General features: G+C 33.7%; 1 pseudogene; it reads right to left on the reverse strand.

Moving 5' to 3' along the window:
* Positions 1 to 690: 690 nt before the first annotated feature.
* LOC149529882 (uncharacterized) lies at positions 691 to 27,597 on the reverse strand (annotated as a pseudogene).
* Between the last annotated feature and the right edge of the window lie 262 nt (positions 27,598 to 27,859).

Raw genomic sequence — 27,859 nt, forward strand, 5'->3', positions numbered from 1 at the left:
GATGCTCTAATCATTATTACTTACAACTCAGTATCAAATCTATTACAAAAATGGAATAGAAAACCCCCCCAAATGCAAGAAATGAAAATTATAGAAATTAAATGTGCTCCTCTCCCTACTCTAGCTCTCTGACTGTATGCAAAAAAAGTAGAACCCCCCCAAATGCAAGAACCAAAAATTACAAAAATTAAATGTGCTTCTCTCCCTACTCTAGCTCTCTGACTGTATGTAGAAAAAGAAGAACCCCACCCACCCACCACCCCCCCCCCCCCCCCCAGCTCTTTTGTTACATCTTTTACAATAGCTTATATATAAAACACCAGAATAAGCCTTCATGAGAATATGAAGTGCTTTGAATTCTGAGATTTGGAAAGACTTTGAATAATATTTTTGAAATTACACATAAGGAGAAACCCAAAAGACTTTGTCTCATCCTTTTATCTGCCTCCAAGAATATGAAATGAAAAGACTCCATCAGTCAACTTGATGCTGGAATATTGAATGACAATTGCATAATGGAGTCAACAAAGAAGCATTTCCACTACCAACATTCCTACTTCTACACCTTTGAACATCATTATGTCGATCAAAACTAGATCATCATCCTTGGACATTCGCATTAGCTTTCATATCTGCTTGTGAAGTTTGATTACCATTTAAGTCATTGAGCTTGCTCTCTAACATCTAATGCTAGGAAGTTTTTATATCATCTTGTCTCATAAGCTTTGAGAATTCTTCATGGTCATATTGAGAGTTTCATTTCCTCCAAATGCCTTCTGAAGCTTATCTAGATCAAAGTTTTGCTACACAATTCTAGCACTTCCATCGTTCTGTGGGTAAATGAACTTAACTTTCTCAAATGTCTTTGGATCAAGAAAATATTTGACAATCTTCCAAAAGGATTCAAAAACTCTTAGAGGATTGTATAGAACTACCAATGCCAACCTTTTAGGATAATGGTTTTGTAGAATATTTGTAGTTTCCCGAGCTATTCTAATTGGCACAAAATTTGACAAGGACCAACCAGTGAAGTCTATGAGCCAAACCATCTGCTCCTCATCAGGAGGTAAATTGATGATGGCATTTTCAATGATATACATGAGGTGATACAATTGATTATCTTGAGATGTAGTGTTCTATTTTGCAGGGGTCATTATAATGATAGTTCTTCCATTTTTGTCAAGAAATTTTGCCCTATACACCTTCCCAATTTCACCCTCTACAGCAATTTCATCGATTTGTGTTCCTCCATTGTATGCTTTGTATGGTTGGGGAGTGATGACAGTGATAATATTGGAAGTAAAATCATTTTGAAACTTCCTTGTCCCATCGAATTAATGCTTCAACAATGGCAGACCATGCTTAGACTAATAACCAATGCTATTCAACAAATCCCACACCATATTTGGTCACTACTCATTGATCACAATGCCACATTATAGTTCATGATTTTATATGCCTTGAATATTATCAGTTGTGATGAATGATTGGTAGTAGATCGTACATTCAAGAAACTAGGGCAATAGAACCACAATTTTAGTTTAATGCCATATTGTGCAACAAGCCATGATTGGATAGGTTTTGTCAAACATACTATGGTTTCCCTCATTCATCAAAATACATTACCCTTGAATTGGGATCACAAACTTTTTGGTGGAGAGATAGACTCGGGTTGACCTCTGACCTTCTGTGGTATTCATGGTCTGATCTCAGAACATGTGAATGTGTTGGTTGATTTACATCAGAATCATGTTGACATTTTGTCAAAAAATTCATAGAAACTCCTTGCTTGAGACTCATTTATTTTTAAATGAGCTTTTCCCTTGTGTGCATCAATTATGATACTGTGGCTATGACATGTCAGAGATCTCATTCCATCTATTGGGATAGTCTTTATGGATAGCTTCAGCTGTCTGGAGAAGATGTTCAATTTGGGGTTCATCAAGGTCAGGATCAAACTCATCTACAAACTCATTCAAGAGTTCACAGCATTCCCAAATGCTCATCACAGCTTTGTCAAGCTTTCTATATTCTTCACGCTTGCATAATACCTACAACCACAAGCACCAAAGATGATGACCAATCATGATAAGACACATGCAAGCTAACTACCTAATGTGACCATCATAATCAGTTGATTTAGCACTTCCCACATAATCCAACATAATCATAAGTCTGGTTAATGTGTTGATTTTTGTAAAACTCAACCGCCTGATGCACATCTTTCTTTTGCATGATGATTGGTGTCATTATCAATTAAATCTTAATGACAATTGTTTGCAACCCATAATCACTTCATGTTCCTATTTGTCTTAAGTAGCTGCACTTGAATAACATCCATGCATTGTATATGAATTCAAGATTTTTAGTCATGAGGGGAAAGCTATGTGTTGCACAATTACTTCCCATCAGGATCTCCATATTTCCTTCACTCCCCAGTTGGTCCAACATAAAGAGTATCCTAAAATAGATGGTTGATTTATGTACATCTTTCTACATTCGGGCTTCTTTATAAACCACTTATACAACTCGTGTCTTCATACTAATTTTTCCAATGTCACCATATCTCCATGAAACTATCGTTATGAGCAACATATAGCGGAGTTATCCCTCGTGAGAGGTTGCAACATTCAAATTTGTTTGCATCAGTACGATTTATTAAAGTTATCCATTTAGCATGCAATCTACATAGATTTCCATCACAACATTCTATTGGAGGCCCATAACATGCCACAATATCTACTACAGTAATAGAAGAAACCTATGGAATAATCAATAATGAAGTCATGACTTCAAATCACATCACCCTTGCATACTAGGAGAGTATCCTTGAGTTGTCCTTTCTCATTGTTAACACCTGGACATATAATGTGACTGTCAAGCTACTAGCATCATTCTTTAGAATGGTTTCTCCTCACAAGAGATATCACTTTGATTCTTTAAGCATTAGGGTTTATGCACTTTGGACTAGGAGCCCTGTCATTGAACTTTGAACCATAGCCTTTTGAACTGAGCCTACACTTGGGAACTTGGAACATCAACTTGAACTTGAACTTTGGATCTGAACTCTGACATTTAAACCTCTGAATCTGAGGCATAAATTTTACATCCATTTCTTAAGATTATGATCTTCATCTTTTACAACATCATGTTTAAAGAAATTTTAGGCAACTTATGGGAAAATTGACCAGGAAAACCAAATATCAAAGGTTTGAAATAGGGGTACTAAAATTATGCCTACATAATGATAACTTGACTTTAGATCAATCTTTGAAAATACTTGAGCACCCTATAACTGATCGAAGAGATCATCAATTCTAGGAAGAAGATATTAGTTCCTGATGGTTACTTTGTTCAACTATCGATAATCAATACACAACCTAAGTGATCCATCCTTCTTCTTTACAAAGATCACTAGTGCACCCCAAGGTGACAAACTAGGTCAAATATGCCCCTTCTTTAAGAGTTACTTCAACTAAATCTATAGTTCACTAATCTCATGAGTAGTCATCTTGTATGGTACTCTCAATACTGGCTCTACTCCTAGCACAAGATCAATATGAAAACCCATTGCTCTAGGTGGAGGCATACTAGGGAGGTTTGAAGGAAACACATCTACAAACTCTTGCAACATTGGAAACTCATCAAGGGATGGCTCTCCCTCTAAATCTCCATCTCTATCACTAATGGTGATAGCAAATAACTGACATCCCTTTCACATGCATTTCCTAAGCTACATAGTGGAAATTATATGAAGGGATATGGGTCTCTTGACCCTAAAGATCACTCTAGAGATCCCAAACTTGTCCACATATTCTACCCTCTTTTGTCAACAATCCATCTTGGTGTTTTGGGCATAAAGAAAATCCATGCCAAGAACAACATCATAAGAACCTACAGGGGTAATGTGTAAATTAGACATCATGGACATGTCTCCAATCTAAATCAAGCAATTATTCACCATGGGACTAACTGTTACTCTAGCTCCTGAGGCTAACTCTACTTCCCAACTAACCTCCTGTCTAACTACTAGTAGCTTGCAACACTCCACTACATATGGAGATATAGAGGAGTTATTAGCTCTAAAATCAAATAAAACAAAAATAATGCTACTATATATTATTCTTATAGCCTTGATAACTATGGCCTAATGCTTAGCTTGGCAGTTGTCAACCACTGCAAAAACTCTGTGGGATCTACCCATGTCATCAACTGTTGGCTCTAAAAAAGGCCCCTCTTTGACCATTGGATGACTATCCCTATGGACACACTCTAGCTAGACAACCCATGCCACCACAAGTGTAGCAAGGTCCTCTAGTATAAGATTGTGCACTTTGTGATCCAGACTACTATGGGCCTCCTGACCTGCTAGATCCACTCTATCCACCCTTGGAATACTGTTGAGTCTTTACTAACTATTAGTGTGGACCCTATACATTCTAATCCTATTTGGGACCCTATGACAACCAGTACTTGGGGTTGGAGCCCCGATAAACCTATCAAGGTTTATGCTACTACTGTTGAGATTGTTGGCCCTTAGAGGACCCTACTATATAGTTTTTATTCCCTTTCCAATGGGGTTTCTACTGGAAAAAATTTTGATTCTGAGACCGGTCTTGTCACTCTTGTCTACCCAAAGTATCCTCAGCAACTAGTGTTATCTCAACTACCTATCTGAAGGTGGTAGGGAAGGCCAAATAGACTGGACCTTGGAGTGAGAAATTTAGGCCCATGATGAAGTGATGTACTCATAGTTTCTCATCCTTCATGTATTCAACATATGGAAGGAGCTCAAGAAACCTACTCTCATACTGAGCTACTATGAGACCCCTCTAATACAGAGAATGAAATTCCTCAATCTGCTTGTATTTGAAGTGCTCAAATAGGTAGCTCTCTCAGAATCTCTCCAAGAATGACTCCCATGTGAGGGTATCCATCCTCACTCCTCCTATAGTCTCCTCTTAATGCCACCAATTAAAGGCATCTCCCCTTGGCTGATGGACTACTAGACATGCCTTTAGATTACTGCCATAAGGACATAATCCAAAGCACCATTGTAGGCTCTGTAACCAGGCCTTTGCTATTGTTCCCTCAATGGAACTAGTATCGAATGGTGGCTGGAGTCATATCAAATCCCTGATATCATCTCATACATGTCTAGGAGGTCTATCGAGTGGTGGTCCTCTCTGATGTATTGACTCACCATCATGCTCACCCTATCCCTCTACTTGCCTCAGTGGGGGACTCCTACTCCTATCTTTTCCTCCAACCCTACCTCCTCTAGGTCCCTCTACTTCCACTTAGAGAATATACTACCTTGGTTGTACTACAAGTGGTAGCCCCTATTGTACTACACAAATCAATTTTTGAAGGGCATCTAAAATATCTTGATTCAGGTTCAATGGTTGTGGTGGTGGAGGTGGTGGTTCATCCTCCTATTCCACTCTACCACATCTCACCCAATGACCTCTACCTCATCGATTGCTTCGTGTGATGGGAGGCATCCTACACAATTTAAAGTTTAGATTAAGTTTCAAAAGAATAATGGTTTTAGGTTCCTAGTGTTGAACATGGGCTCTGATACCAAAATGTCATGCCTAAAATACAAGGGCAAAAACACACATAATTTTTTATAAAAATAATAATAATTAAATTCACTAGGTTTGATATGTTCTATTTCACAAGTTAAAGTACATGTACACTGTAAGATGGATATGAGATCCCCTATCACAACTTAAGACTAGAACTCAGTTTAAAAACATCATGTAGAAATAGGTTGTTAAACTTAAACGTTCATTATTAAGTCAATTAATTATATTATATAAACTCAATTCTATTTTTTAAAAGACCTAACATGTTAACACTTTTTTTTATTTATTTTAAAATATCACTGAACAATACATTTAAATCATTCAAATATCAATTTATAATTTAAATAAGATAAGATAATAAATCGATCTAGTCATTAATTACTTAAACAATATATTAAACTAATAACAAAACTAACTTACCTAATTAAAATCTAACATTGAATTATTCTAACCAAAATATACTAAATGTCTAATATACAAAACCATAATAATTAAAATTACTTAAAACTAACTAAAACTTAAAATATAGAATAACAATCTAACTATAATTCTCATATCTTATTACTAATTTAAAATTTCTTAAAAAGAAAATCTAACTACACTATGAACTAAACTACATTTTTTTTTAAAAACTTTAATTAAAGGTACTAACTATATCTTTACTAATACTTAAAAGCTAAATTAACAACCATACTAACTTCAATCATCTAACACTTAAAATTAATTAATAAAATTATTTAAATATAACTAACTAATTATAAAACAACCTAGATTCTAAACTACCAAAATAATAAAGCTTACTAACATTTAAACTTACAAAAACTAGCTAACCTTTTTACTAAACTACCCACTAACCCCCACTAACTTCTAAATTACCTTAATTGGCCACTTGGCCACCTACCTACCCCACTCCTCCTGGGCATTTTTCCATGGCCCACGCATTCCCAGGTTGCCACATGAAACAACAAAACTACCCAAGGATGTACGCCAAGCAAGGAAAGAAAGGCAAGGAGGTAAGAGGTATAAACATTTCAAACTTTATTAAAACCTTGGTCAACTCCAATCTGCCCCATAATACCAACTGACAAGTCAAAACTTGTGGGCTACGTGGGGGGTACATGATGTGGATTTTTGGGGCTTAAATCAATGCCTAGTATGGGGAACAAGTGGTAGGAAATTATGTTTAAAAGTTTTCTTGGTGGGATGGGGTAGAGGTAAGAATTTATGTGTTAAAGTTAAGTAGGTAGGTTTGCTAGGATATTTAAGATATATGTTTTAGAAATTTTATTTTTATTTGTTTTGTTTCTTTTTCATTAAATATTTAATATTTAAAAGGTCCACAAAAAAGATAATTAAAGATTCCTTTAGATTCTCTGTTATAAAAAGGGATGAATTATTCCTCCCATACAAAATCCAATGAGCTTTTTGCTCTTGAAAGTGTAATTTTTTTCAAAGCCATATTTTTTTTCTAAGTGTCAAATTTTTTAGATGCAATCTAATTTTATAACAAGATGTGTATATTTTTCTAAGTATAGATTTTGATTGCCAACTATATTTCATGCTAAGGGGATATTATATACATTTTTTTCTCTCTACATTAATTTTAATCACCAAGTTTAATAATTTGTTTAAACCTTAATGTAAGGTTTTTTTATCTTCTAATAATCACAAAGTTAAAATCAAACTTCCAACCATAACATACATGAACTTGAAATTTGCATAATTGAACATCACCATTTTATCTACTTTTCAATACACATGTCAATATAACTGAAATACTATAGGCCTCAAATGAAATAATATTACTCAATCTCTTTTTCTATTAAACCACCTAATTCAAAGGCTCTGGCAGGAAAGATCTAGTAAGAAAATCTGACATTGTTGCCACTTCAAAAAAAGTTTAAATGTAACATTTCTACATAGGATATCATCCCAAGGGAAAAACTCTCAACATATTTGAAGTCCAATATAATTATGAATTTCCTTCCTAGCCCTTAACAAGGGATCCATTACAAATTCTACAATACATCATGGTGATCAAAAAGAGAATGAAAACTAACCATGAGACAACCAATCATAACATGAACAAAAAATTAGACATTCACTCCCATTCCGGGGTTTACACAATAGGTTCAACATTGAACTAGACTAGGGAGAAGGTGGATTTTTCCAACTGGAGACATCAAACACAACACCAAAATAGGTGCCCTTTTGGGGACATAAACTCAAGAACTTTTGTTCTTCTATTTTTTACATTTCTAAACTCATATGTGGTTTGTGCTAACAATTAGGGGCCCATAACACCCTACCCTCTCTCCCTCTTCTCATCTTGAGAAGAGATTCTACACTATCAAAGTCCAACTAAAGACCTTCCCTTGTACATGGCCACTTCTACCCTATCTGAGTATGAGTAATGCCAATACAACCCATAAAATCCCTTCAAAAATCAAAGCAAAATACAAAGAAAAACCATTCAAGAAAACCTATTTCAATCCCTCCCAAACATACTCAACACACACACGAACATACATATGGAATAAAATTGAAACATGAAGTACAACATGAACAAAATGAGGTGAATTATTCCTACCTTCCAAATTGGGTTATGGAAAATGAAAAAATTTGAGATAAGTTTTCATTTCTCTCCTCCTTCAATTCTGAATTCCAATTTAAAACTAGAAGGGTGAACGCTCCAAACCCTCTAAATAAGATCTTTAATTCAACCACCTCTAAAAGAAATAACCCCCCCACTTGCCTAAAATTTCTAGAGGCTTCTAACTCAACTAGACCTAAGGCTCACCTCAAGGTGAAGTTAAATTTATCCAACCCATGCTAAAATCATTCAATTTTTGAAATAAAGCAAAAATGGGGTTTTTGAGTGACTATAAAATTCAACAAAAGGGGCTAGGGGGGTGGAAAATTCCCCCAACTCATACCCATACCCTTTGGGTACTTAGATTTCATGATTTTAGGCCCTTAGAATTAATTAGGGACCTATCAAAAGCTAGGAAAATTTTAGGACTTTCTAACAACCTTCAAAAAGTAGATTACTCACTAATCTTGAGTAGGGTAATTAACCTCAATTACTAACTGATTAGAAAAAAGGTCACTAACCTAGTTTGACTTAGATCTTTAGGTTACTAGGTTAACCCTAACTATCATGTTGGGATGCATATACAATTCATGAGTGTCAACTGACACTACAAAAAAATTGTTACGAAACATTAACATTTAAAGATTATAGAATGATACATTCAAACATCTCATGATACAAATAAAATATGAACAATGGGGTTTGTATCTTTCATTAGATTTAACCTTGGTTTCCACAAACAGTACATAGGGTTCTGTTTCATTTCCCCATTAGATTTCTCGGCTAAAATATCCTATAAACTCATTGCACATGTTAGTAGCTTAAGAAAATCACATGCATATATGTATATAACATATCAGGGAAATATATATATGTATATATGCCAATTTTGATGGGGCGGCTAAGGGGAACCCTAGTCCCGCCAGATGCAGTGGAATCATAAGAAATAGCTTGGGATGGGGCATTGCTACTATCTCCTCCCTTATTGGTCACCAAACCAACCATTTGGCTGAAGCCAGTGCAGCCAAACTCACTATTAAGTTGGCCCTGGACTCAGGGATCGAACAACTATGGCTTGAAGGAGACTCCCTAAATATAATAAATTGCATTTTAGGAGTAACCAAACCATCATGGACCATTGAAAGCATAATTGAGGACCTAAAAATGGACTTGAGCAAATTTTAAAATTACCACGTCATCCATGTCTACCGTGAAGCTAACATGGTTGCTGATTGGTTCGCAAATGTAGTGGTCACATTCAATTTGGTGATGACATGGGGAAACAATAATCATTTTTTAGCGGCAGCTATGGAGCTCATCCAAAAGGAGCAAATTCAAGGTACCAACTCAAAATATATTTTATGATGATGAGACATGCTAAATCATGTTTTAAAAAGGGAATCATTTGGAGTTATGCGGAACCCCCACCATTTCATAATAATGTGTACGGATTACACGAGCAAAAGCAAGCCAGAGTTAAACCCAATAACACACGCATTAAAGCTCTCGTCCTTAGCGATTTTTTCATCTTTGAGCTTTGCAATTCTGTTAAGGGTTTAGGGTTAGAAAGGCATAATCTTGCAATGGTGGGAGAAAGGATTAGAAGAGAGCCATGGGGAGAAACAGAGAGCTGGAAAGAAAAAGGGAAGGTTTGGAAAAAACTCCAGAAGGGCGGCATAACCAGCTTCATGGAGAGGCTCCATTGTTTCGACGTGGGGGTTACCAAGATTATGGTTGAAACTTGGCACAACAAAAAGGCCAAAATTGATGGTGTCTCCCACCAAATCACAAAGGGTCTCATTGCAGAGGTGACAAGCTTCTCCCAGGAAGGCATGAGCTTCTTCAGGGATAAGAAGATGTCTGCCAATGCTATCAATGCTTTCATCAAGAACGAAAAGGAGAAAAGCAAACTGGTAAAGATTGACACCTACTATGACATTGAGTCCATTAAGAAGATCTGGGGTCATGTTCTGAGGATCATCATAGAGTGGAAAAGAAAGGACACTAGTCTTCTCGCTAGGCTTTGTTCCTAGCCTTTGTTTCTTAGGCTTCAGGCCTTTTTGTTTCTGGCCTTGTATGGCAGCTTTTTTTCTGTCTTTTCTTCTTTAAGTTGTTTTCTGCTATAAAACTTTGGGTTTCAAGATCCCTATAAAACCTATTTTCCTAATCAAAAACATATCAGGGAAATCATATAATTTAAAACATTCATCTTTCAAATAATCAGTTGTTTATCTCATTCTACTCATATTCTCAATCATTAAAATTGCATAATCAAAGTGTTAATTATGCATTCACTTACTTCATCAATATACATAGTCATAAAGCATTAAATGATGAAATCAAATATTTGAAAGCAAAAGATTACACAACATGAAATAACATAATATGTTAGTGTATCTGATAGTGTCTCAACATATCGAGTCATGAGTATCAAAATAATAATGTATCAACTATGTTATAATGGGTCAGGGTGAGGCCTCACACTCCAACACATTCACCTATTGTAGCTAGAGTTGTCATTGCTTCCTAGAGGGGAGCAAGTGATAGTATTGGATACATTGCATCTGCAATTGCTAGTATCACATCTAATTTTCTTGGTCATTATATTCACAGTCAACAGAGTTGTCCATGTTGACCATCTTCAGAGGCCTCTACCAGAACTTTAGGCACCTCCTCTGATGATGCATATAGAGTTGTTGGATTACCAGTACTACGTGATGTCCATGCTCTTTCAAGATAGCATACACATATGGATTTTGCACTATATTTTTTGGAGGATTTGTTGCATAGTATTAGTTATATTTTTGTTACAAAGGGGATGCCAACTCACTTAGTGATGGATGCCATTAGACACCATCAGAGTCTCATAGTTCCACAGGCACTGACTACACCAGTGACAGTTGATACACCTTTGCATAGTGCATAACATTATGAACTAGGTTCACAACACTCTATAGATGCCTCAGGCATACAAATTGGAGATATTAAGATCATAGCCGAGGGCCTTGATGATTTTGGTGAGCAGTCACAAGGGCTTTCTAAGATTGATACTAGTTTGAGTGTGGGATTATCATCATACATGGACATGTTATTCAGACCCAACACTGATTCTACACCATTACCCAGCTAATTACACAGTCCACTTCACTCATCATTACTAGCAGTTGTAGATTACAGTACTGAGAGTGGTTCAAGTTGTGTTGGAGTTTTAGGAGATGATGCTAGAGTATTAAGATGTACTGATATTTTGGGTAGTAAAGGTGCATCAATAGATGATATGATGGAGTCTTCTTTAGATCATTCCCCACCTCTAGAGACCCAGGTACACACACACACACACACACACACACACACACACACACACATATATATATATAATTTATTTTTAAATTTAAATATATGAAATTAAAAAATTCAGCTTAGATAGATATTTAATTTAATAACTATAGTAAATCATGCAAGCACAGGTTACTGAGCACATGATTACATCTAGTGTTGGGTTAGGGTATGTACATCAGAGAGATGATTCTATTGAGGCATCTATTAGTTCTCAAGTATAAGTTTTAAATAGTTTGTAAAGTTATTTATGTTTCAAACTAGATATATATGCACTCATATTTAATTTGAATATGTACACACACACACGTGTGTGTGTGTGTGTGTGTGTGTGTGTGTGTGTGTGTGTGTGTGTGTGTGTGTGTGTGTGTGTGTGTGTGTATTTATTTGTAGGGGTCAGTTGATGTGCCTTAGCCACAAGATGTATAGGAGACTCGATCAAAGGGTCATTCTATTCGTATGCATCTTGAGGGGTCCCTCTAGTAGTAGTAGATTTATATATTAGATGCATGCATTTATATATTGGAGACTTTGTATATATTCTAGAGACTTACATGTTACACATGTATTTTAGTACCTCAATGACATACATAAATGTTTCACTATTTATTTTACTATTTAGTATTTCAGTAGTTGGATGGTGATGTGTATATGACTTTTTATATTTTCTTACATTTATACATGTTGATTCAAGACTTACAATTTGTATATGTCTGCATTTCAATATCTAGTCTATATTAGATGTATAGATGTTTATTCTTGAGATGTATGTATGTATGTGTATTTTTTTAAATTTTAGTAGAACATTCTTCATCAATTAGATTATAGATTTTAAACTTTAGATTTTATTACATGATCATTATAAAACTTTATTGTGAACATATTTAAACTTTAGATTTTAGATTTTATTGTGATCATTATAAAATAATCAAATAATGTATTTCATGTGATTAATTTCACCATGGAAATTAATATTATTATTAATGTAATTAATATTAAAATGTAAAAGGTGAAATTAATTAGCATGTTGAATTTGAAACTAAACACATGAAAATACTCTTGAGAATGTAGGGGGATAAAAAGTAACATTCATTAATACACAAGTTACCCTAAACAAATGCATTCTATTCCAAATGTGCAAGATTAGAGTAGTTCACTAGTTGGAATGCACATAATAAAAGGACATATGCATATAGATAAGGGTTACATGCATAGAAAGATTATATGTATGCATAGGGAAATAACCATATATGTAGTTCTATCTAGTTTGAGGCAAAATACATAAATCTAAGTATTGATACCAATGTGTAACCTATATCTATACCAAGGAGTACTAAATAAACTAAATCAAGGTGAATTACACTTAATTACATCTATAAACATTATATTAACATAATTCAGTAATTAGAATTACAATATGGGTATATAATTAGAAAAGAGAGAGAAAGGAAAGAAATAATGATCCATTTCACACAAAGTCTCTCAATAAATTTTATCATCTATGCATTGGTCTCTAATATTTGTTGATCGTGTCACTAGAGCATGTGGAACCCACATGCTCACCCTACCATGCTTGCAAAGATAGTTTCACAACCTAAATAAGGAATAAATCACACAAAGGAATATAGGTATACACTCATGCTAATTAATGAAATCAATGCAAATAGTCAATAACATATGGAGAATACTCAAGACTTGAAAAACACCCATAATACAATACCAATGCAATAAAATCATAGTACACTAGGGTTACTAATCAGTACTATAAATGGTTTGGTGTAGGGAATCAAGAATGGAGTTTCATGACAAGTATGTGGAGGCCCATGTAACATTAATTCAATGATCAACATTTGAAAGTTATTAGAATCATTATATATCTTCAATCAACTTATAGAAATACATAGGTACCATGCCTTCAATTAAAGTTACTAGATGACTAGGAGCAATACCTTTGATCAATGTCCTCAAATTTGCATACATTGACTTGCATTCAATCAATGTCTTCAGATTACCAAGTAGTCATATTAATTCTTATTAATTTTTTCACCCGATATATATATTTATTTTTTACTTCATTTAGACTTCTAACTTATCATGATGACCCATATGTATTCTAGACTAGCATGGAGGGATACTCCACTCCATTATCCAAACACCAACTAGGCTCATCTTATTATCAAAAAAAGGCACAAGTAAAAATAATGCAATAATCATAAAGATATATCAGTCTTCCACATATCCAGTTGACTCCACATGAAAATATACATACATCAAGACCTTATAAAGTTGATGTCATTATAATCATTTGTTTTAAAATAATCCTTAATCCTCACAAATGTCATAAATCTAATGAAATTAGTCATGCCCAAACTACGTCCAACTAAAATTTTTTCATTTTCATAGAATTGAATTTCCAAATTGATCTACTAAATGCCTAATTATAGTTGGAATCAATCTGCATCATTGATTCAACTTTTGAAAATCACTTTACCTCTTTTTTCCAACTGTGAATTTAGTTCCAAGGGATTTGTTGATTGGCCTTAAAAATTGATCAAAACACCTGATCGGGCTCTGAAACCATACAAACTGATTCTTTGTTTCACAATTTATTACCCTATCAAATCTTGTCTCATGAAAAATTTTCATTTAAAAGGTATTGACCGTCAAAGTTGCCTTCGTAGAAGTACCTACATGAAAACATGTCAGAAAACCATAAATCACGTTCAAATTTGGCTTTGAAAACTGGGTAAACTAACACTTGGAGAAACAAAAACTAGGGTATTGGTCCACTATCATGAGGATAATATAAATCTACAATTTGGGCTCATGATGAATAACTAGCTGTAAATGGCAAGAGGTCAAAGTAGGCTACTCAAAATTTGTCTTGGAAATAATAGCAAAAAAGCATTTTTTGCAAATGGAATTGACTTTGAAAAGTGTGCAGATGAATTTCTCAAGACTTGAAAATTGGCACACCTAAAGTATTTTTAGAGTAAAACATAGTGGTACAATCTATTCAATCTCATCTATCATTTATTTTGAGATATGACTTCACAAATAGGGGTTCTGACAAATCTGCACTTCTTGACACCAGTAAAAAGTTTCAAATTGCATTTGGAATCATGTTTGAAAATTGATCAAACGGATTCATCATAGGCTCAAAATTGAAACATAGAAAGTCTCTAACCTCTAAAATGCAATGCAAAAGGAATTTTAGCATTTTTTCAACTGGGTCAAAGCTATAACAAGTCAAACAGGGCTTTCCAAAATTCAGAATAATTCACATTAGCATAACATCAATAAATGACCAAATTTGAGGGATTCAAATGGATTTGAAATGACTCAAAATCTAAAACAAAGGCTCTCTGGTATGGATACTAAACATTCCCAAAGTGGTGAGTCATGACACATTACTAGGTGCAAGATATTCAATTGCAAACACAACCTCTTGTTGTTGTTTGACATGAGCAAAAATGCAGAATTGAAAATTGCTCAAAACAGGACTTCACAAAATGGCTCGAAATGACAATTTATCATCATGAAACACATAGACACACTAAATGCAAGGTTTTAGAAACATTAAACACCTCTTCGGCCTCAAATGGACAGCCAGGTACAAATGCATCAAAAAATGCTTATAGGGCTTGATTTTTCAATTGTACTCAAAATCAAGGATTTGATTTCGAGTCCCAACAACTACAATACTAGAAGAACTCAAGTGGTCACATACCAAGAGTACAAGAACCTCAAGATCTCATCAAGTATAAATATCTCAACTATGAAAAAGGTTTTTATTCCAAACACATGCATTAGTTAATCTAATTTGAACCAAATGTGGTCATAAATAAATCCAAGAGCACAAGGCAATAAGATAAGATAATTCATAGAATAATATATTAACCTTATTTCCAAGAGAATGGATCCCAATATGATCCATGGTAATTAATATTATTAAAATGTATGTACATTTAAAAGCACATTAATAAACTAATAAACTAAGAGTTATGACCCTACACAATAAATTAACAACTTTAAATTAATTCAAATTATTATAAAATAAATCTCAAAGGTTAGTTCATCCATGATGTACACTTATAACATGTAATATCTTCTTGTGATCTTCACTATCTATTCTCCACTTGCGATGTACATGCTTAAGTTTGACTAGATGTAGACAAAGCTTGGTAGCAATGACCAGGTGGCTATATTATAAAACCTTGTTGTTAGGTTGATAATAAAAAAAGTGTATTCTATGTTGGACTATTTTGACCTGCTTCAAATATGTTCCCTCTAACAAAACAAAACCTGCACCACAAATTTAAATATTTTAAAATTTGATAGATATAAAGTTACCTAGATATATATATATATATATATATATATATATATATATATATATATATATATATATATATATATATATATATATATATTTATTTATTTATTTATTCATATATCTACATGCACAAATGTATGTATAATAGCTACATGGAACAAAATTCCATCACTTTCTTTAGGATCATATAACTTTGTCCTCTCTACAATACATTGCAATAAATAATAACTGACACCTTCATGATTTATAGGCTCAGCAATCACTACAAAGACATCTCCTTCATAATAAGTATACATACATGTGTACAGTATATATAAGCCAGTTCAAATTGATAATTAAATAACAAGTTGAAATTAACTAACAAGTTGAGATTAATTTTTATGATACTTATCCACTTTTACCAAACCAAAGATATGATTATAATCATCAGAAATCAATGGAATATCATCAAAATTTTCATCATTTTTATCAAATGTATCAGTAACATCAAGTAGTACCGAAATCCATGCACTTTTATATCCACATCTTTGATTGTAGCATTCTTGATAGTCTTCATCAATGCAACTATCACAAAAACATGAGAATTCTCTTTTTTTCAATGTCCAATTGCAATTATATGTACTCATGTCTGAATGTAAGGAACGTGTCTTTTCTATCCTCTTGCAACCATGCTTGTTTTTTCTATTAACACTTGAAACTTCATTAACTTGAAAATATGGACAAATTAAATTCAAACTTCAACAAATTGAAAGATAAAACTTAGCAATAAAATTTTACAACTTAATTTCATAAAATTTAAATAGATGTACACATCCATACTGTTATCTCCCAAAAGACTCTATATGGTATCTAACAACTCATTGTTGATGATGTCCCAACCTCATCTGATGCAAAATGTATCTTACACCATTCAACAACATCATGTGCATCATTTACATGAACTCCCTGATAATTCATTTGATACTTTCATAGAGCACATTTGATGCAAGCTCCAACACCATCATGGTCACCTTTTCCATGGCCACTATCAAAGAAATTACATATGTGTTTTATATTCTCATTGTGATGATATCTACATAAAGCATAAAATGATCTAGATAATTTGAATTGTGTGGCACATTTATCAGACCAAGCATAATGTTTATCAACATTTATGTCTCTTTCTTTCAAACAAGAAAAGAACATATTGAAGCAATGTTCTACATAGTGAATGTCATGTTCTTTATCATCACTTATATAAAAATGATATTCCCTTTTAATTAATCATGCTTGAACTGTACTATGAACACCATCCAAATCTAACTCTGCATATCTATAACAAACATATACCATAATAGTGACCTGCTTAGAAAAGTAATAATATGATTGAATTGCTTTCTGATGAACAAATGAATAGTTCTCTACAAAATCAACAACTGATATAATCATTCCAAGTGGTAAATTATCTCTCAAAGTTTGAAATTTTTGTGCTTGTGACTTTGCAAAACATTCATGACAAATATAACGTTAAATAAAATTCTTAAATCTGTCCATAAATGTTAGAATAGGTAACTCTTCTTCAACATATTCCAACCTTTTTGTCTTTTTCCCCAACTTTATTTCATTCTTCACATACTTTTAACTTTTGCAATTCATTTTTTTTGTTACAACGATATTTTCAATTTTCAAAGCAAATAGAGCCAATTCACCACATGTTTCACATAATCCTTTGATGCAATTTATTTGACTAGTTGTATCATCTATTTTGTCACATAGAATGGATGATATAAACTCACTTCTCCTAGTAGGAGCAACATGAAAACCATATGTGTCTTCTAAAAACTTTTGAAATACCTGATAGTGGAGATCGAACTCAATATGATGATGATAAGAACATGTTTCAAACACTTTATTTGACCTCACAAAGTATGGCTTCAATTTTTCAAACAACTTTTGCCCAACTTTTATATTAGGATGTTCACTACAAAATGACACCTATAACTCATGATGTTCATATTGAATAGATGCAATCCTATGCATGATAACATCTCTACTATTTGATGATGGATGCGTATTATCAATCCAAAATGATATGACTAAATTTTTTGATAACTCTTCAATTCTATCAGAACTAGGTGCTCTACACATGATTACCCTATTGCCCTCCATAGTACTGTCATCCACAATTAATATTCTCTTAACATATTCTCTCATTGTTTTCCTATTAAAACCCAATTTAGATGAAATTGAAGATATTTGTCTATTTTAGGTCATATTCTTATTTACAACAAACACCAACATCACTTTTCTTGCCACAAACTTATCTTTAATTCGAGAGTGTTTTCCTATATTTCTCAAACATTGTTTAACATTTTCAATCACATCAATTTACATGTTAGAAAATCTTCTCTTCTTTGATGTTGTGTCTATACCTAACAATTTAAATGCCTCTTGCAACTTCTTTTGTGTAAGCAAAAGTGAAAGCAACTGAGCTTGTTTAAGTGTTTCAATGTTATCAAACATAGTCATAATTTCTCTTATTTTCTTATTCATTGACCTTTTCTTAGACAAACTTAAGGGCTTAATAGTAGTTGCAAGTCTTCTTAATTTATCCACATCCATTTTAAGTAAATGATCTAAATTTTTATGAGAAATACCATTCTTTATAGATTGGGCAATATTTAGGAGTTTGTCTATACTAGTTCCTGCACCTAATCTTGACCCTTCTCTAATTTTTGTTACTGGAATTTCTATAGGGAGTGATCTTGAGCCTTCTCTAGCATTCATTTTTTGAGATTCTACAATAAAATATTATGAATGTTCTCCAACTTCTATTATTTAAACCTCTATAGGGAGTGATCTTGAACCTTCTTCAACATTCATTATTTTAGATTCTATAGAGAGTGTTCCTGACCCTTCTCCCATATGCACTTTTTCTACTTCTATTGAGCCTTCTTCAACATTTCCTTCACCTTGTTGATTTTCTACAAACAAATTATAAATAAATCAAATTAGATAAAAAATAAGTTTGAAGCATAATTAATTTATATATATATATATATATATATATATATATATATATATATATATATATATATATATATATAATTACATACTTTGTTTAATTTGATGATAACATGCAACAGTCTTTTGAAGATTTCTTTGTTTTGCTTCGTTAGATCTCTTCCTTGCATATTTTCTTTGCATTTATTTCTTTTTTCCCATTATAAAATCATTATAAAGAAATTACCCCTTGCCTCAAGATAAATTTTGTGCAATAACTATATAAACATGTCGCTTAGTATGACTTTGTAAGTATGGCTTCACAAATATGGCTTTATATTATTTTAAAACTATCCTGTCTACTGGTGACATCAACATTTTTTGAATGTTCATGCAAATATAAACAATATGACATGTTCACACAAACGTGCTAAATTGAATTTCTAGTGGTTGGAAAACTTAGCTGTGTATGTTCACTGTGTTTGTAGTGAACTCATAAAACATGTTTGCTATGAACACCATGTTTGTAGTGAACATGTCAAATTACAAATTGTTGACCCTCTTTTCTAAAAAAAAATTAATTTGTCTCTTTTAACACCCAAAATTGAAAATTATTAATCTCCTATTGTAAAATTAAAAATGCCAATTTTTGTTGCTCGGAGCAAGCTTTCCAATGACTATAATTGTAATACATATTATATTCATTATGAATTTCAAATATGAGTTTAACTCATTATAGGTTCATTACCAATTGAATATCAACTGACTTTGACACTTCAAGAAAATTAGTAAATTAGGTCAAATTTTTTTTGAAAAATATCTAGGAAATAAGTTATTGAGATAGCTTTCTATTAAGAAAAAAGAAAAAGATTTATGATAAATTAAGTTCAAGTTATCTGTCTCAAAATGAACGTATATCTAAATTACGATTAGTGTCACTTCAAAACTTCATAAACTATACAATATTCAACCAAATTGAATCAAACCAAATGCATTCTCTAGATATTGATATTATAAATCCAACGCTAAAAGAGTTCCCTCATTATCTTTTCTAGAAAAAAGTTATGTGTCAAATGGACTGTTAATCTTTAAAAATATTAAATTTTCATATGTACCACTTTTCGGAGGAGAAGAAACAATTGACATAAATAATTTCTTTTTTTAAATAAAAAATATGGTTACAAAGTAGGAATAGAGTACTACAAATCACTAGTTGATGTCATCTTGAAATTATTCACAGTTTTAAAGATATAGTCACTCAAACATGAGGTTTGTTTCAAAAATATTGATTTTAGTGTCAAAATCAGTCAAAAAGTGGAACCCATTATTGTGGGATCGCCCTTGGAAATTGTCTTCTCCTTGGTGGGTTTCCTATCCATGAGGATGATTTCTTGTGAAGGGCACTAATGATGCACATGTATCAAAAAACATGCAAGTAACAAGGCATCATGTAGACAATCAATGTTTTTATTTTTGATTAAAATTCCCAAATATGGTTCAAATTTGTTGTGGCCCACATAATCATTCTTGATAGAAAACTCAAATCTAACTTCTCCTTAGTGAGTTTTCAACCGATGAAGTTAGTTTTTTGAAAAGGTAGTTTGGAATGAAAAGGCATGTTAATTGATCCTCAAAAAGGTGATTGCACCTTAGTTAGACATTTCCAACTTCAAGATGGGTGATTGTTCAAAATTTGACTAAAAAATGAAAAATTAGTAGAGGAACAAAAATTGTCTTCTCCTGCCAATAGTGGCATGTTGTGATGGTTAATTTGTTGTGTTGTTATCCTTGCCATCAAGGTTCAAATCTCATGGGGATGAGGTCCCCCGTTTGTGGCCTCACTTTTTCATAGCTCCAGGTCAAAGCGTTTACCCCTCTTTAAAAAAAAAAAAAAATGGTCTTCTCCTCAACAGGTTTTCAACCCATAATGACAGTTTCCTGAATTACAAAGAAAATTAAGTTAGTAATCAAATTAGATTCACAAGTCATATTTAGAACATCTCAAAATGATACTAAAGTGAATCAAAACATTATGGAAAAGAAATAATAGTTAGGATCTCAGTTGCAGACATCATCCCACAAAGTACCTTGATGGTAACTTTCCAAAATTTAAGAAAAATGAGAAAGTAAGAAACATGTTTACAGAAAGTTACTATTGAGTTCAATAAGACAATGAAAAGACCACTAAAAGGTGTTTTGAGCTTTGAAATTTACTACTCAATGGGTACTTCCTTAAATTCCATCTATAAGGTGGAAATTATGAAGAACAATGGATAAATCAAGGCTCTCATTTATAGAAACATAAATAGTTGAATGAGTTACTTCTTTTTCTTTGAACTGTTATTCTATTAATATACATACATTTTCAAAAAACTAGTGATTTTTTCATTTTTTATTCTTGTTTCCATCTTCAACTCAAATATTGTGCTCAAAATCATGGCAACTAGGTTTGCAAGTTTTGATGGATTGACTAGAATCAAATCCTAATTGCAAAATTTCACAAACACTTCTCTTTATTTCTACAAAAAGGAGGATTTTCAAAAGAGAGTAAATTATAAAAAAGATTCACCCCATCATTGAGAAACTCTGAGGATGTAGGTTAGTTGAAGTCGCTAGTTTTCCAGTTGCAGTTCAAGCCCTAGAGCTGAGTTGCAAGTGCATTCATCATTACAATCGAGAGACAAGGAAAATGTGGTAAATTGCCTCTATGTGCTAGAATGGGAAGAATCCTCAGTCTTGAGCTTTGGGGAAGTTGTTTTTGAGTTCTCTATAGAGAAGATGACCTAGAGGAAAAAAATCATGCAAACATGGTTCTCGAAACCACAAAGTGCTAAGAGTAAAGTTCTTAAAACCTTGTTTGGGACCAACATCAAACCAAAGATTATTGATATTTTGTTCCACTACATAGGTTAAAAGGTGAGGTAGAAGCTTTTAATTTTGTTGAGCATTACTTCCTTTTAGTAAGAATCATTTTCTCTGACACTCAATATATAGATTGGGCTCAAGAAGTAAGATAGATTATGTCCAATGCTCTCTAAGTGACCAAATTTTATAATCATTCCATATGCCTTCTTTCCTAATTTATATGTTGGCCTCATTCCAACAATGGCCAAGCCTCCCAAGACTAGAAAATTTTCTTGATGATGTGTAATCTTATGAGTTTTATCCATGCTTATAGTCACAAAATAGTTATGCAGAGTATGTGAAAATAAATGATGCATTTATTATGAGGATTTATAGGGAGCTACAAGGATGCCCAAAGAGGAGACTCAATCCTAGAACCATGGCCACTATTAACCAGTTTGGGAATTATTTCATTCAATTCTCATCTTTCTCTTATTTTCACCTTGTAGCCTTCAATGAGTTCCCCTTGAAGCTACCAAGGTATCCTAGTGACATGGTCATGTTGATTGAGGTTCTGTGGCAAGCCCTTGAAGTGAATACATTGAGCAAGAGATTGAAGACTAAATGATACAAATTTCCCATGAAGGTGGGTGCTTTCAGCTATGACACCCACTCCAATGTTAAGAACATTTTGAAAATATTTGAGAAGTATAAGATGGACATGTTTGAAGTCCTAAGGCCCATGTTTGACCCAAATGGAGTTACGATTAAACCACGAATAGAAATAAAAATTACATACAAATATAACCAATAAGAAAAAATAATAGATCACACAAAGAAAAATAGAAGACACCAAGATTTAATGTGGTTCACCCAATCCTTGGGCTATGTCCACCAAATAGCAAGTTCGTTATTATTACAATCTAGTGATTACAACCTGATTACAATCCATAATCCCTTACAGCTCAATACTGCCACAAGAACCTATTTCACATCACCACTATAAAAAACCCTAAGCCTAAGCCTTTTTATACAAGTATTAAACCACTTTAGGGTTACTACATGTCAACCATAAATTAGCCATTACTTTAGTGGAAAATCTATGAATAGTACCCTAAAAAAACAATAAAAAATTGAGGCAATGCCCTGAGCCCCAAAGAATTTATAAAGTATGTACAATACTTTCCTAATCAGTCACCACACACTAACAATCTCCCACTTGGGGACTGATTAGGCTCTAGACTAAACAACAATCTCCCACTTGGAGACTGATCTTCTAGTGATTTCGCTACTCGATGAGGCTCCCATTGGATCAAACCACCTTAGACTCTGTTGTTCTTTTATTCATGTTCATTTTAGAACACCAACCAAAGCTAAAGAGGAGTTTAGCTTCTCCCTTGTTACTACCTTTGTCAACATATCTGTTCGATTGTCATTTGTCTGTATCTTCTCTAGCTTTAACTATCCATCCTCCAAAACTGACCAAATGAAATGGTACAGCAACTGTATATGTTTGGTTTTTGAATGCAGAGCTAAATTCTTTGCAAGATGAAAGGCACTCTGACTATCTGTGAACAAATAATTATCCTTTTGAGGATGTCCCAATTCTTCCAAGAAGACATGAAGCCATATCATCTCCTTGGATGCCTTTGTAGTAGCTACATACTCTGCCTCTATAGTGGATAAAGCATTAACCTTTTGTAACCTAGAAACCCAGCTCACAGTTGCCCCACCAACAGTAAAGACATAACTTGTAGTAATCTTCTCAATATCAATATCCCTTGCCAAATCTAAGTCAACGTGGCCTTGTAAATTAGTAGTAGAGCACCCAAAATGTAAACACTTATTAGATGTTCCTCTCAAATATATGAGAATCCATTTGATTGCATTCCAATGCTCAATTCCTGGATGACTCATATACTTGCTAATGACTCCCACTACATGTGCAATATCTAGCCTAGTACATACCATATCATACATAAAACTTCCTAAAACTAAAGCATAGGGTACCTTGGACATCTTATCCTCCTGTTCTTGTATCTTAGGACACATCTCCTTAGTCAACTTCAAATGACTAGGGAAAGGTGTGCTGATAGCTTTAGCATTCTCCATAGAGAAACATTGCAACACCTTCTCAACATAATCAACCTAAGATAGTGTCAATGTTCTATTCTTCCTATCTCTACAAATCTTCATACCAAGGATCTATTTTTTTTCCACCAAATCCTTCATAGCAAATGCATGTGCTAATTGGCATTTCAATCCCTTGATGTGATCCATGTTAGACCCAACTACAAGAATATCATCAACATATAAACATAAAATAATGTAGCTATCATCATCCAACCTCTTAAAGTAGACACAATGATCTAAATGACACCTAATATAACCATGCTCATGCATAAAATTGTCAAATTTCAAATACCATTGCCGAGGTGCTTGCTTCAAGCCATATAAACTTTTCTTCAATTTTCACACTAAGTTATCCTTATATTTGACTACAAATCCTTGTGGTTGAGTGATGCAGAGCATGAAGGATCTACCCACAAACTTGCAAATTCAAACACAATATGGACCCAAACCCCTATGTTTCAATGGTGTTCCCAAATGCACACAATGCCACCAAAGACTCCAAACTTGGATTTACCTTCACCAAATGTTTCCTCCACCTATACACACCTTAAAAAACTTCAAAAAAAATGTTTATAAGGTTTCCAAACCCACAAATATTTGGTAGATACAAAAAATGACCAGTTTTTCTCTTTACTAGGCTATTCTCTTCTTTGGATCAGTAGACCCTATTTTCTTGATTTTTCTCTAAAACTTTCCAAAACACAAAGAAAATAAACAAGCTTTTCAAATACCCTTTTGGGAGTTCTATAACATACTCAAAACTTAATATGGACTCTTTTGGAAAAATATGCCAAAAATCATGACTGTCATTGTTTTTCAAGGGTAAAACATGAGGTTTTACATAGCAACTATGCAAAATACTTATCCCAACTCCACAAAATTCATAGATTCATCATATTTTGTGCCAAATTAGATAAATCCATCATCAATTTCATCCTATGATGACTTTTGATATGAAACCCCCAAATTCAAGCCTTAAAACCCTCAAAATCAAGGGTATCACCAATCTAGGTCAAGCACACGCTTCCAAGATCTAAAACTTAGGATTCACCATCCACTCATCATTTCTTCAAATAATATAAAATAAAAAGTACACCTTGTTAAGCCAGATGTATGGGTGCATAACACCTAGCACTCATTTGGGTACCCAAATTAGTCCTTCCAGCACTCAACTTTGCATTTCTTTCACAATAACCTACAAATCTTCACTTTCCTTGCATATTAGAGGTTAGTTGGGCATGTTAGTGCTATGGGTTCCATCCCAAGAAGCAGTTAAGAGTACACATTGGATGGAACCCTCATTTCTTCATGTTAAACAAGGCAAAACTATGACTTTCAGCATGACAGCAGTAATAAAGATTTAAACCTATTAAGAAATGTATTAAATCTGATTCAGAGTCTCTTAATAACACTTTCCCAACATGAATGAAAGATTACACCACCAAAATATGCTTCAAATGTGCAAGAAAACTCAAAAGTTTTATTCAATTCTTGGTTGTCCGTACAATTTTTGTACTATTTTGTACATACCAATGTTTATTGCCTTTCATATGGCTGAGACATCTTAAATAGACCTTAGAATACCTTCCCAACTGACCAAGTTGGTTGGAAATGTTTATTTAATCAAACAAATAACAAGTTACTATTTTCCCTCCAAAACACTATGTGACCGTTTGGATTTAAAATTCAAATTGCAAACTATGGTTTCTATGCATTTTCTAACCTTCTAACTTATGCTACTGACTTGGAGTTGGTCCTATGACCTTATTAAATGCCTAAAACAAGAAACTACTCCCAACTATCACTTACGCCTCATTTGACCATTTTATTACATTATGTTGCCCATAGGGCTTTATCAGGACCTTTGACCTTCAATGTACTTTGTCCATTACAATATGTCATTATTGGCCTTATAATGTTCCAATTAATCTTCAAAGAGGTCCTTTATACATTTTCTTTATCTGGTACCAAGGTCTTCTTCATTGTCTTGATAGGTGCTCCTGCACCATACACCCCACCTTCAAAGTAACTCTTGTCCCAAGAGTTAAATGGAATAGTCTTCTTGCCTCCCATTCTTCTAGATGGTCTCCTTCTATTCTTTATTTGCAATTCTTCAACCTACACACAAGAATGGCCATCATAACATTCATTAGAAACAAAAACATTGTGATGTTTGTTACCCTTCATGGTAACCTTACTGTCTGCTATTCTGGGATAGTCACTTGTTATCAAAGACTTCATGTGCTACTGTTTGAGTTTATGTAGACCCTATCTCTGATCCTTCATGGTTTGACTCATTTCTTTGTGTATTTTTGTCACCAAAGGATGCCATATTGTTCCTATCATCACTCCCTTAGCAGTCATAACTCTCTTTGTTGTCACTATCTGCTGACAGTCAGGAATCTAGGTACTGGCTTGAATAACTTCCTTCTTTATAACCATAAGTGATGGCTTCTGTGAAAGTTCTACCATATCATGGTCTCGATGCTTCTACTCCTACAAATCAACAAACTCTTTCTTTCCAAAACATATAACTCTTCCCTTAGCATGGCCAAGTAAAGGAGTAAGTTTAAATTTCAGTCCATCCTTATGTACTATGTAAACATTTGATGCTCCAAAATGAATGGTATTCCTTGAGGCTTGCCAAGGCCTTCAAAGGATGACATGACAACATTTCATTGGTATGATATCACATAATACTTGGTCTTTATACTCTCCTATGGAAAAATCAACCATAGCTTGTTCCCTAACAACAATGTTTTGTTCATCACTAACCCAAGATGCTCTATATGGCCTATCAATATGATACCTCTTCAATCCTAGTTTGATTACCATCTCATAAGACACTAGGTTATGAAAAGAACTAGAGTCAATGACCATTTTTCAAACCTTACCATGTCTAAGGAAATTTTTTCTAAAAATAGATGGTCTACTCTCCTTTTTTTGCTGCAAAGGTTGTCCTCTTCTTACCATTAGGGATTCTCCTATCTCAGGATTTGCATTACCGTACTTCTTTTCTTCCTCTTCTCCTTGGGTCAAGGTGACTCTTTTCTCCTCCTTCCTGAAATCCACACCTTTCTCAGGGTACTTGTAGGAATGATACCCCATTCCTCCACATGTGAAGCATTTTCTTGTGAAAACACTTGATCCTCTTCCACCTCCAAATCTTCCTCCTCTGAAACTTCCTCTTGTCTCAGATGTAATCTCTTTTCCTTTATCTTTGTCTTGATTATTTGAAGTGTCAAACTAACTTCTTACACCTCTTCCTCTCATGGTTCCACCTCCTCTCTGATTTCCTTGCCTATCATTTCTTCTTTCCAATTTCTCTTTTTCTCTGATTGCAAGTTGAAAACACGCTCCAAGGGTTCTTGGCACATTCAGCCCTATTTCATCTTGTATGCTATACTTGAGGCCATTGATATATCTTTCCACCTTCTCATCTTCATCTTCCACTCCTCCCCTAATGCTCAAGGTATGAAACTGTTCAGTATATGTCATCACATCCATGTCTCTCTATTTTAAGTTATTCCTCTCATCTTGATTTTAATGGCCAAATTTGATGGTAAGAACTGACTTCTCACCATGGTCTTCATTCTATCCCAATCTAAGATCTTATTCAATCCTCTTTCCTCTCTTTCCTTTTGAACACTAGTTTTCCATGTAAGTGTTGTCCCTCTCAATCTTGCCTTTGCTATTTTCACTTTCCTATCTGCCTCTATGTCTTCAAGATCAAAGTAGTTTTCAAGGGCTTCTATCCACCCTAGTACTTCGTCGCTGTCCATTTTACCTTGGTAGATTGGTAAATCAATGTGGTTCTTTAAACCATTACCTTGTACTAATTTAATGATTCTCACAAATCTCCTCTCTTTAGGATCATTTGTTGCCTCATGTTCTTGTCTTGTATTACCAACTTCTTCTTCTTCATGATTTTCTTCATGATTTCTTCCTCTAACCTCTTCTCTTCTAGGTTCTTGCCTTTCCTTTTCCAAGGATTCTATCCTTGCAATAAATTGCAGTCTCTCCCTTCTCATATTTCTTTCTTCC

This window comes from Cupressus sempervirens, chromosome 11 (genome assembly GCF_028749045.1).
Source record: "Cupressus sempervirens isolate cs-2001-9-10 chromosome 11, ASM2874904v1, whole genome shotgun sequence".
NCBI lineage: Eukaryota > Viridiplantae > Streptophyta > Pinopsida > Cupressales > Cupressaceae > Cupressus > Cupressus sempervirens.